Here is a 12827-nt window from a genome sequence, read left to right on the forward strand (position 1 = left end):
AATTAATACAGACCTTGTAGGGATAGCTAAAGAATGAAATAAGAAAATGAATGTAGAGTGTTTAATACAGTACCTGCCCATTAAGCCACAATATAAAAAGGTAGCTATTCTCATAGTAAGGTCACAACAGCAAAAGACAAAGCTCATATCCTTGTGTCTTCATACCGCTGAGAAATGGGGACACCATATTGCCAAGGGTATGTATGTAATTGAAGGTAGGGTCTAAAAGAATTTCCCTAGCCTTTAGTTCCTATACAAAATCACACTGAACACAACATAAATTAGGTACAAATAAATACTAAAATCCCCTCCCATTTCCAACCTTTTCCAAACCTAGTAAGAAATTGAAAAGAGAGCAATCATCTCTTCTCTTTTCTCCTGCTACTGAGGAACCATGATAATTTTCTTCCACTCAGAATATGGTTACCTGGGTGACTAAATCATTATCCTGCTCCTCCCTCCTCTTCACACACACTCCTTTCTTAACCCCACTCCATTACTTCTGATGAAAAGCTTTTAGCAGAAAAAGTTCATCCATAATTTTACAAGCTGCTATTTAAAACATTTTTTTCTTTTCTGAATGCATTCAAAAGTATTTTTTAACATTGAAGAAAAACATCTTTTCTCCAGGGCAGAGGAAAGGAATAAGAAGGTACACCAGGAGAGGGAAAGAAGGAAGGGCAGGAGGTAGGAAAGCCAACAGGGTCCTCAGGGTCTGGCTGGACTCTTGGGGGATGAGTGGCTTTGTAACTGTGGGCATCAGCCTCTGAAAGAAATGGGGTCCCATGGTCAGACTTGGCTTCTGGGTCCTTAGTCTCTCTCTTGGCCAACTTTAGCACTAGATGACCCATAAGACAAACCTGAGGACTCTAACTAGGTACTTTTGCCTGTTTCATTTGAGTTCTTGCTGTTATCACATATTAAAATGAACCTGGCAGTTGCTGATTTTAATAAGAATTAGGTATATGCCTTACTACTTGGGTTTGGAGATTTTACACATGGACACAGCTATAATCAACCAGATCAAGGTATAGAACATTTTCAATTCTGCAGAAAGTCTCCTTTGGCCCCTCACAAATCAAAACATCCCCCCCCACCAGGAAGTCATTCATTGTTCTAACTTCTATCACCATCAGTTAGTTTTGCCTATCCTTGAATTTCATATAAATGTTGTTTGTGTCTGTCTTCTTTCATTCAACATTATGTCAGTGAAATTCATGCAAATTGGTGCCTATAATGGCAGTCTATTCTTTTTATTACTATATAGTATTCTATTGTGTGACTATATCATAATTTATCTTTTCTCAGATGTTGGCATTTGGGTTGTTTCCTTTTGGGGACTATTACAAATACAGAGGCTTTGAACATTCTTCTATATGTCTTTGAGTGGACTTATATACTTGTTTCTCTTTGGTATTAGGAGTGGAATGCCTGGGTATGAAGGAGACACATATTCACCTTTTAGTAGATACTGCTGAACAAGTTTTCAAAGTGTTTGTACCATTTTATACTCACATCATTATCAACTGAAAGTTTGAACTGCTTGCTGCACGATATCCAGTAATTCAAGTAACAAGCTGTTGGGCAAGAAAAGCTACTTTATTCGAAAAACCAGCAAGCTGAGAAGATGGCGGATTAGTGTACTAAAACACCATCTTCAGAAAATACAGAATTCAGGCTTCTTTTAAGACAGGGGAAGGGGAAAATGGGAAGTGTTTGAAGTCAAGAGATGATTGATGACCACAAACATTTGGACGCCAGCAAGGTTGGAAAAGGATGGTGAAACCTCTTTGATTTTGATCAACAAGCACCAGTTGCTGTGGCCTCAGTCATGAGGTTCTCATAAACCTTTTGATAAACTATCATTTTTTTTGTACATACCACTCTTATCTCTTTGGAGCAGTAGTTTCAAACATGGAGGTTGTTTCAGTAATTCCTAGGCTACAGGTTAGATTCCTTGGATGATTAGCTTATCTATGTTCAGGACTAAGCAGAAGTTGCTAACCCACATGTTATGGAAACTGGACAGGCTTGAGCAAGGTGGAGTCAGAAAGACTGATTATTTTATTCTATTACAATATCACTATTCTATACTATTTCCTGCCTTAAGTGAATAAGGTGTAACTTTTAGTTATAAAGCAAAACACTTTTTTGGGAGGGGGGGCGTTACTCTGCATTCCCAGTCCTCACATACAAATCAAAACTCCACCAGTTACTATTAATAATAGTTTGTACCTGTTGATCCCTCTGCCTGGAACACTTTACAACTGGGCATTCCCATGACCAGTTCCTTCTTGTCATTCAGATCTCGGCCCAAAGGACACCTGCCCAGCAAAGCTTTCCCTAACTGCTCCTTCTAATGAACCCTTCTGCCTCCCCAGCTGGTCAGCACTATTGTATCATCCTGTTTTATTTCCTACCTGGCTCCTGGCTCTTACCCTGTTTGTTCATCAGTTTAGTTATTGTGTATCTCCCCTCATTAGTAATGAAAATTCCATGAGGGTTGGGCATTGTCATAGAGTTCACTACAACATCACCCATAGCCAGAACACAGCCTAGGACATAACAGGGCACTGTGGTAGACAACTCTCAAGATGGCCTCCAGTGATTTTCACCTTCTGGTGTGCAGTTACCTCCCACACTGAAAAGAGCTGACCTGTATAACCAGTAAATGTTGCAGAAGTAATCATGTGTGACATCCAAAATTAGGGACTAAGAACATGTGGTTTCTGCTTTGCTCTTGGATCACGTGCTGTGACAAAAGCTATGTGGTGAGGACATTCAAGCAGCCTGTAGGAAGGTTCAGGTAGTAAGGAACTGAGGTCTTTGGCCAACAGCCTGCATCAAGTCATCAGCCATGTGAGAGGCACCTGGGAAGCAGCGCCTCCAGCCCCATCATGTGACCACATCTTGGCTGACATCTGAACTGCAACCTCATGAAAGATCCTGAACCAGTGATACCCAGCTAAACAACTTCCAAATTCCTGAGCCACAGAAACTGTGAAACAGTCACATTTGTTGTGGGTTTAAGCTGCTGAGTTTTTAAGTAATTTGTACACAGCAATATTTAACAAGTACTAGCACTCAGTAAATATTTGTTAAACAAATGAATGAATACATGAGTGAGTGAATTTGATAACAGCAATCTAAAACATGACCTCACACTACCTTTCACCTAGTTAGGATGCATGTGCCACTGGCCTCTCCTCTCTCCTGTAGGTTTTAGCTGAAGCTTATGACCCTAGAGCAGGGTTTCTCAACCTTGGTACTATTGTTATTTGGAGCCAGGTAATTTTTCGTTGGGGGGCAGTCTTGCTCATTGCTGTAGGGTGTTTAGCTGAACCCCTAGTCTCCACTCACTAGATGCCAGTAGCCACTGCTCCATCCAATACAATTGTCACGACTAAAAATGCCTCCAGACATCACCAAATGTGCCCTGGGGAGCAAAATCACTCCACTTAGGGACTGCTGCTCTAAAGCTATCATCGGAGAGCGTTTAGAAGTAGTCACAATACTGGTTGGGTTTAGAGCTGGTGTAAAATTTTATAATGTTTCAAAAATATTTGATTTACAAATATTCAATCAACTTGTGATATATTTTTTTTCAAAAGTACTTATTAAACAAGGTACTTATAAACCTAAAACTATCCTTTCTTACACATAAATGGCTCAAGTAATACATATTGTTGCTGGGTGTAAAATAAAAATACATTATAATCAACTGAAATTCAACCTTTAGGTTTAAATAAAATAATGAGAAAGTGATTTCTTCCATGAGTCTCCCTTTCAAAAGGAGCAGAAGTTACTCTTGTAGATCAGTCCAAGAAACAAGTTTTTCTAGGATAAGCAATTTCCCATTCCCTAAGCTTCTGCAAGAGAGCCATGTGGCTTGCCTGCCTATTTCCTTCAGGTATTTGCTTAAATTGCTCGTCAGAAAAGCCTCCCCAAACCAGCCTTTAAAAATGACACCCTCCCTGATCTGGCACTCCCGATCCTGAGCAGCATTTGCCGTCACACTGTATGCTCCATTGCTCCTTGTTGCCTGCCTCTGTACCACTACAATGTCAGTTCCAGAGGGCTCCTTGCCCCTGTCAGCAGTGACTCACACTAGGTAGACACTCAATAAATATTTGTTGAATGAACAAATAAATGGAATTGGTGGGTGGTAGTCAAAGAGGAGTCAAATGCCTGGGGTGGGGGAAAGTATCATACTCAAAAGGTTTTCATGCAGTGTGTTATTCGCCCTTAATGTACAACTGGCTACATGATTGCTATGTTTGCAAAACATAAAAGGACAGTTTGTTTTAGATCCACATTCCTCATTTTGAGAGCCTCTTAGCCTCCTTTAAGTCACGCTTCTGTATTTCTTCAGTTTTTTTCAAGTATTCTCAGCCATATAGATAAAACATTTTTAAAAAGCAAAGCTATCACTATGTGTTATCTACAATTACAAAGAATAATTATTTCAAGCATGTTATATCTACTTACCTTGATGGCTACTTTCTGAGGAAAGTGAAGTGTAAATTCAAATTTTGTAAATCAAAGAGTCTAACTGTGCCTGACCAGGCGGTAGCGCAGTGGGTAGAGTGTCAGACTGGGATGTGGAGGACCCAGGTTCGAGACCCAGAGGTCTCCAGCTTGAGCGCGGGCTCATCTGGTTTGAGCAAAGCTCACCAGCTTGGACCCAAGGTCGCTGGCTCGAGCAAGAGGTTACTTGGTCTGCTGAAGGCCCACAGTCAAGGCACATATGAGAAAGCAATCAATGAACAACTAAGGTGTTGCAAAAGAAAAACTGATGATTGATGCTTCTCATCTCTCTCTGTTCCTGTCTGTCTGTCCCTGTCTATCCCTCTCTCTGGCTCTCTCTCTGTCTCTGTAAAAAAAAAAAAAAAAATAGAAAAGAAAAGAAAAAAAAAAGAGTCTAACTGTATCATGAAGGCATTCTAGGATGATCCTGTAGTGAATATTTTTATTTTAAAAAATTAAAGAGAATCCTTCTTCAAAGCAAGTAATTATCCCCCATACATTGTGATATAATAAGAAATGCATATATGGTCTTCATCCCATTTTTTTTTCGTAAAGCTCCTAAAACCATTGGACTTTCTTAAGTGACAAGAATGACCAAAGTGCCGCCTGTTGTGTTCATGAGGTGCGTTGTGGAAAGCACCTGTGGATGGGGGCTGGTTGCCAAGAGAACCAATCCTGTAAATAAAGAGCTGGAACTTTTAGTCTCACTTACTGACCTTCCAGGAATGGAGAGAGGTTAGAGGTTGATTCAGCCACTAACGGTCAATGATTTAACCAATCATGCCTATGCAATGAAGTTACCATGAAAACCCAAGAGGATGGGTTCAGAGACCCGCCAGGTTGGTGAACACATAGAGATTTGAGGAGAGTGGCATACCTGGCGAGAGTATGAAAGCTCTCTGTACCTTTTCGCCATACCTTGCCCTATGCCCACCTTCCATCTGACTATTCCTTAGTTATAGTCTTTTATAAAAAAAAAAAACAGTGTCTTGGGGGTGGGGGAGGAGATATATTTGGTGGGACACTTGAATCTATGTAAACATAATAAATTAAAATCAATGAAAAATTTTAAAAAACAAACAAACCAGTGTCTTGTAAGTAAAATGTTTCTTCTATAGTCAGAAGCACAGGTGACAGCCTGGGCTTGCAACTGAAGTCTGAAGTATGTGTTAGAGAGAAGAAGGGCTAGTTTTGCAGGACTAGTCCCTCAACCTGTGGAATCTGATGCTATCTCTGAGTGGATAGTATCAGAATTAAGTTAAATTGTAGGATGCCCAGCTGACGTCAGAACATTGCTTGATGGTGTGGGGGAAAAAACACATACACATCAGAATCAGGTGCAGAATTGCAATCCCTTATTCTATCCTGATCTATCTTTACCCTATCCAAGCTGCACACAAGGCTTTATGAGAGACTTTTTAAGAGTTCAAAGAGCAGGGCAGAATCACAAAGTATCCTAAAATATATCTGCCCATTCACAGCATTTGAACTCTGTAGGGCAGGATACATGCAATGGCAGAGAGGAGGGACAAAATGGATAAACAAATAAGCAAATAAATAAATAAATAAATGAGTGAAAGAACAAGATAATAAGATTGCTTTATGGAAAAGCAAGTATGGATGTTCACTGCACAAGTAACCCCATCTCTTTGGAATTCAGGGCTAGGGAGCAAAATGATGCAGAAAATAATCACTTTGGCAACTTTGAGTAGCCTGATAGCTTTTGCAATATCATAAAAGTGCAGCAGACAGACCAGCCTGACATTTAAAATTAAGAGAAGTGACAACTCCTGCTGTGGGAAAAATAAACGACAAGAGGCAAAGCAGGAAGGGGACTATGTTCAAGGTTTACCAAAGTTACCCAAACCAAGAACTACGGGACAGTTCTTTGAGGTGCAGGGTCTATCTTTATATTTTCACCAACTTTTACAAAGAAGAAATAACCATGAGAATTGTCATTTTGAAATTCAAAGAACAGACTCTTTAAGGAATTGACATGCCTGGATCACTTGTGATGACTGGATTTCCTGCAGGGATATTGGGCAGCAAAGAATATATTGCCTCTTCAGGCAACAACAAGGTTTCTAGGTCCCACTGCTCTCTGGAGAGCTCAGTGCAACAGGAGAGAAGGACAACAATAGCTCAATGTCCTTAGGATGCAGCTTGAGCACATTCTTCAACCTCTCCTTTATATTTAACATTTGAGTCTTCCCAAACAAAAGTACTGTGTTGATTTTTTGCCCCATTCAAACTGGTACAGTTTTACATCAAGCCACCTATGTATGGCTGCCTTGGTCTGCAGTGACCGCTTGGCCACTCCTATCATTTGCAGCTAAGGAGCAGCATAGAGGGCACAAGCCATAGCAACTGAAGCAGACAATAATTGGCCTACCAGAAGGCATCTGTGGTTTTAGTAGAAAGAGATTATATCTCAACTAAACGATGCTGTTGACGGCAGTGCTCTCCTAGTCATCAGGCTCATCTTTAACCTCTTCTCCACATATCTGACCAATCACTAAGACTTGTCAAGACTTCTCTAAAATCTTCCAGATTCTTCTACTCTTCCCCTCTAGGGGTAAACAGACATAAATTGCTCAGAGTCCTCTTCAAGAAATGACTCTCTGGCCAGCTATGGGAAATGTGATTGCACAACAGCCTCCAGCTACCAGCTCCTTCAGGATCTGCCTCAGCTTTTCAAGTCAAGGTTTGGGGATACCCAGCCAATGACTGAACAAGATGGTGGTGCAAAGGCCTAGTCATTTCCCCTCATGCAAGACTCCTCCACAGGCAGTCTCTGTGATGGAGCTTCTCATAGGGCCGGCAGACTTAGTCAATCTGACTGCCTTCCGACTGCTCTGCCTGCCCAATTCTGCTTCCTCCCCTTTTCCTTTATAACTCTTACTTTCCAATTACCCTTCTGTACTTTCAACTCTTTCTCTGCATCTACTTCTTGCAGAACTTAACCTGCAACTGTGGGTCTCTTTCCTTAACTCTGAGGGTTTGTAGGATTCCACTGCCAGACAATGCCACTGCCAGTTGTGTAGCTTGATAAAGTCTCCCAAGATCCTACACGCATCCCAGTGATTCTGATATTTCTTACTGGGTACAGTGGGAAATACTCTTGACTTTTTATCTAAACTGGAGAGTGTAAGGTTGGTGGCCAAACAGGTTCACACTGGATTCAGGCAAACAGAAAGGAACTGTGGAGCCCGAAAACAGTGAGCCATACCAATTTATTGGAGGCTTGCAAAGACAGGCAAGCCAAAAGAAGAAAAAACAAAACAAAGGAAACCCTGATTTTCACAGTGATGGGCAAGGGATCAGGAAACAAACTGCACCTCACCATGGAGGGGGCCTGTCTGAGTCCATCACCCCTGAGGGGAAGCACTTACATCCTTACAATAGTGCTGTCACATGCTTATGCACTAATTGCACAAAGTGCCTGCAGCCTGTGAACCCTTAAGCAAGCCTAACACATCTGTTTTCCCCACAGAGAGGAAAGCACAAATGATGTGCTCAAAACTTAAATAGCTATCATGTGAAAAAAAAAATGAAAAATAGGTACAAATCACCAGGTTTTGGTTCAATGTTGGATTTTCTTTTTTCTTTTATTATTAAAAAAAAATAATTGGAAATAGTTAACCATAGAATTAGTTGCTGCCTGAGTTAGGAAAACTCTAGTCACTGCACTATTAAAAAAGCTGGAGTCATTGAATGAATAATTGGGCTACATGAGTTCTGAAGTCCAGATTCTATGATTCCTAATGGGATTACAACATTATTTACTTGCTGCAGTGATACAAAGAAGAAAACTGTCCTTGACTCTAATAGTTTACTATCTAATTAGCAGGACCCTGTCTCAAGCAGACTTTAAAGTTATTTTATATAAGTAAAACTGTTTACAATACCATCCATGAGATACCAAAGTCCTGTACTCCCCCAGTATGTGAAGTCTTAAAGACATACTTAAAAACTAGAACTGGCTACACACACACACACACACACACACACACACACACACACACACCTTAGAAGCAGGTGGACTCCTGTCCTTAATTCCCTGCTCTACAACAGGTTTGAAATCCTTTGATGTTCAGATCATGGAATAAGAATCCTCTATTTCCTTGGAGCCAGGTAAAAGCCAAATGGAAAAGAGGAACCACTAAGAGGTTGTGTGGCAGGAAATTTTGATTTTTGAAACAGTAATCAAATTGTAGTTTGAAACTTAAGAGTTTAAAGAGGTCAAAGGTAAGCCCTGGCCCAAGAGCTCAGTTGGTTAGAGCACTATCCCAATAGGCAAGGCTTCAGGGTTGATCCCTGGTTAGGGCACATACAGAAACAGATGGATATTTCTGTCTCTCCCTCTCTCTTCCTTCTTCTCTCTCTAAATCAATAAATAAAAAAAAATTTTTTATTAAGTGAGAGGTGAGGAGGCAAAGAGACAGGCTCCCGCATGCACCCTGACCAGGACTGCTGGCAAGCCCCCTTCTGGGTGATGCTTTGCCCATCTGGGGCCGTTGCTCCATTGCTCAGCAACTAAGCTATTTTAGCACCTGAGGCAAGGCCTTGGTGCCATCCTCAGCACCCAGGGCCAACTTGCTTGAATAAGTAATGGCTGTGGGGGGGGGGAGGGAAGAGAGAGAGAGAGAGAAGGGAGAGTAGTGGGGAAGCATATGGTTGTTCCTTCTGTGTGCCATGACCAGGAATCAAACCCGGGACTTCCACATGTCAGGCTGACACTCTAACACTGATCAAACCAGCCAGAGCCAAAAAAATAAATTAAAAACTTTTTTTTTTCAAGAGCTCAAAAGTGAAAAAGTAAAGAAAGAATAAAAAGTTACAAGAATAATACTCAGACTTGGATATTTCTTTTCAATATGTTAATTAAAAATTAGAGTTACTTTATCTGGCCTGTGGTGGTGCAGTGGATAAAACATTGACCTGGAATGCTGAGGTTGCTGGTTTGAAACTCTTCAAGGCATATGCAACAATCAAGCAATGAATAACTAAAGTGAAGCAATTGTGAATTGATACTTCTTGCTCTCCCCCTCCTCCCATTAAATCAATACTATAATCTTTTTTTAAAAATAGGTGTTATTAAATAGGTAAAAAGATGGCAAATAAATACATGAAAAAGTGTTCAACATCATTAGTCATTAGGGAAAAACATTTTAAAACCACAATGAAATGGCAGAAACACCCACTTGAGTGGCTATAATCAAAGAGACTGACAATACTAAGTGTTGACAGGATGTAGAACCACTAGAACCCTTGCACATTGCTTGTGGGAATTCAAATAGTACAACTACTTTGGAAAAGAGTTTGGCATTTTCTTATAAAATTAATCATACACTTACTATACTATCTTCAATCTCACTCCTAGATATTTACCCAAAAGAAACAAAAGCATAAGTTCACACAAAAACTGGTATGTGAGTGTTCATAGCAGCCTACTCATAATAGCCAAAAGCAGAAAAACAACCAAATGTCAACTGCAGGTGAATGGATAAAGACATTGTGATGTATCTATACAATGGAATACTATTCAGTAATAAAAAAGAATGAATTAAATAGAGCCACACAAATATGCCCAACTGGTTTTCGGCAAAGGCACAGAAGCAATTCAATGGGGAAAGGTAGCCTTTCCAAAAAATGGTGTTAGGGAAATTGAACATCTATGGAAATAACAACAAAACCTCAACCGAGAGTCATAGAATCCATGACAAGTATATAAAACAGGTAACAATTTTAGGGCTATTAATGCCACTATTGGTTAGGGTTAGGTTTGAGTGCAAGTGATAAAAACCCAAAATTAGCAGGGTTTTTATTACATAAAGTTCTACTCATTGGAAACAATAACAAAAATACAGTTGAGAGAAAGTACAGCAGTTCCCAGAAGTCGTGAGACCACTGGCCTCCTTCAGTTTTGCTACTTCACTTTCCTTGGTATGCCACCCTGGTCCAGATTGTCTGTCCAAGACCTCACTTAATCTACATTGTGGCCAGCAGGTAGTGGAAGGTACAAAGCATTGGGTATCCTTTCCCTTTTTGGACTTCTCCCAGAAGTCATACATGAAACATTTCCTTACATGTTTTGGCCATCACTTATTTTTACAAGGCCTACTTAGCTGGGTGGGCAATGAGAAATGTGGTCTTTATTCCAGCTACCATTGTACTGAACTGAATATTGTAAATTCTATTAATATTCCTCAGAAGAAAGAGAGAAGGCATACTAGAGAAAACTTGCAGGCTCTTCCACAGATCACATTTATATTTATTTCTTCAAAGGTTTTCAAGTCTCCATCTTCTTGAAAAGTCTGAGCAATAAATGACATTTTTATCAAAATCTAAAATACCCAACACTCTTTCACTTAGTGTTCACTCAGTAAGCACAAATACTTTGTTTTTTCAAGAAAATGCGTTAGGTGCTAAATTATTAAGATAAAGACATATTGCTATGGGGGGGAAATCCCTCGTTATCAGCAGTAACAAAAACCATTATTACTGATTTGTAGTTCTTTTCAGTATACCTGGCTTTTTTTTTAAAGCTCTATAAAAATGATCTAAGCAAGAAGAAATTAAATCTTGGCTTTAAAAAAATATTAGATTTTGTGGTTAAGTATATAAACTTCTGTTTAATTGGAGAGTTTTCAGATATAGACTTGAAGGTAATATTTGAATTTTAATAGCTTTTTTAAAATTTGTCTTGAGTCTGTCTCTTAAATCAAGTAAAATATTTTTAAAATGGCAATGTCCTATTTATTTTCAGAATTTTTATATAATTGGACTATACAGGTCTTGTTTTCTTTTCTTTTTACTCCCTACCTCATTTCATCACTAACCAAATCTATATCAGGGTCCTTTGCATAGATACGAACACAAAATTTTCTCAGGTTTTCTTCATATTTTTGGGTTTAAATACTGAGAATGCATTTATCAGTGAATTTATTAACTTATATTATTCATATGTAGCACTATTAGTGATCTCCAAAATGCTATTCTCTTCTTTTAAAAAATTCACTTATCTATTCATTATTTTTCCATCAACCAGTCTTGACCAATTATATACAAAGAAGTGGCTAACATATTTGTCTTTTCCACCAAATTTGGCTTATGATTCAAAACTGTCTGTTTTGTTTCCATCTTTCCACTCCCAGCACCTGTTACATCTGGTATGTAATAGCTATTCAATAGAAATTTGTTCAAGAACAAATGAAAGAATAAATGTGGTCTTTCCAGAACCCGAATTCAACGATGGTGTTCTGTTTTCCAAAAGACAATGAAAACAATACATGGTGACTTTGAACGTTTCATTGACATTCCTGAATCCCTTGGTCCTGATATTATTTATTTGCCCTTCTAGAAAGACCCTTGAGACATGTCAGCAAAGAACAGTAGGATGTCATAACCAAGGCATAGAATAAACTGTGCATTATATGTCTCTGTGTAGCAGACATTAGATGCTTTCCCTACACTTAGTATCCCCTTCACTTTTGGTCAAATACAACACTCACTGATCTCTGACTCTCAACAAACTCTAATAAAACAATCAAGCCTTCTTTGTCAGCAACTCGGGGTTAATTGTTCTAAGGCTTGACCTTCGTACTGTTTCTAATTCCTACACTGCCGTATCTACAGATGCAGCCTAGAGGATATATTTTAACTTATTTATACCACTTGCATGCATAAGCTAGCTCCACTGTTGTGATAGGGAAGTCACAAAAGGAAGGTGACCTCATCTTATAAATTGCTTAGAAAGATCTTTTGACAAATGGCAGTTTAGAAAAGCAGTTCAACATATGTGTCCTTTCCTTTTATTGGTCACTTACCAATTGAAAATGTTTCTACAGTTGTTATATATTTATTTTTAATTGTCTGAGCTTGAAGTCTACTGACTATTAGCCTGACTAAAAAATCAATGTTTAACAAAGAAGTGAGGCATTAACTGTATAAAAGTTAATCATGTCAAAAACACACATCTGAATAACCATCTCATGTCCTATGGAGTGGGTTTGGTTTCAATTTCCTATCAAGTTGCTGAAATATTGAAATATTTCAGGGATTCCTGAGGATTTCATGGCTAAAAACGTGTGTGAACTCTTTCTAAAAATAATTTCAAGTTGAGAGCAATTGCCCCTAAGGAAGGACCAGAAAAACTAGAATACAGAAATGCTGCTTTTAGGTCCAGGAAAAATTTTGTATCAGGTCCCAGGAAAACTGCCAGAAATCCACATTGTCCTTGATTCCTTTTCCAGATGCCTGTTTTGCTGGGGGGGGGGGGGGGGGGGGGGAGGATTTAA

Source organism: Saccopteryx bilineata, chromosome 3 (genome assembly GCF_036850765.1).
Source record: "Saccopteryx bilineata isolate mSacBil1 chromosome 3, mSacBil1_pri_phased_curated, whole genome shotgun sequence".
Taxonomy (NCBI): domain Eukaryota; kingdom Metazoa; phylum Chordata; class Mammalia; order Chiroptera; family Emballonuridae; genus Saccopteryx; species Saccopteryx bilineata.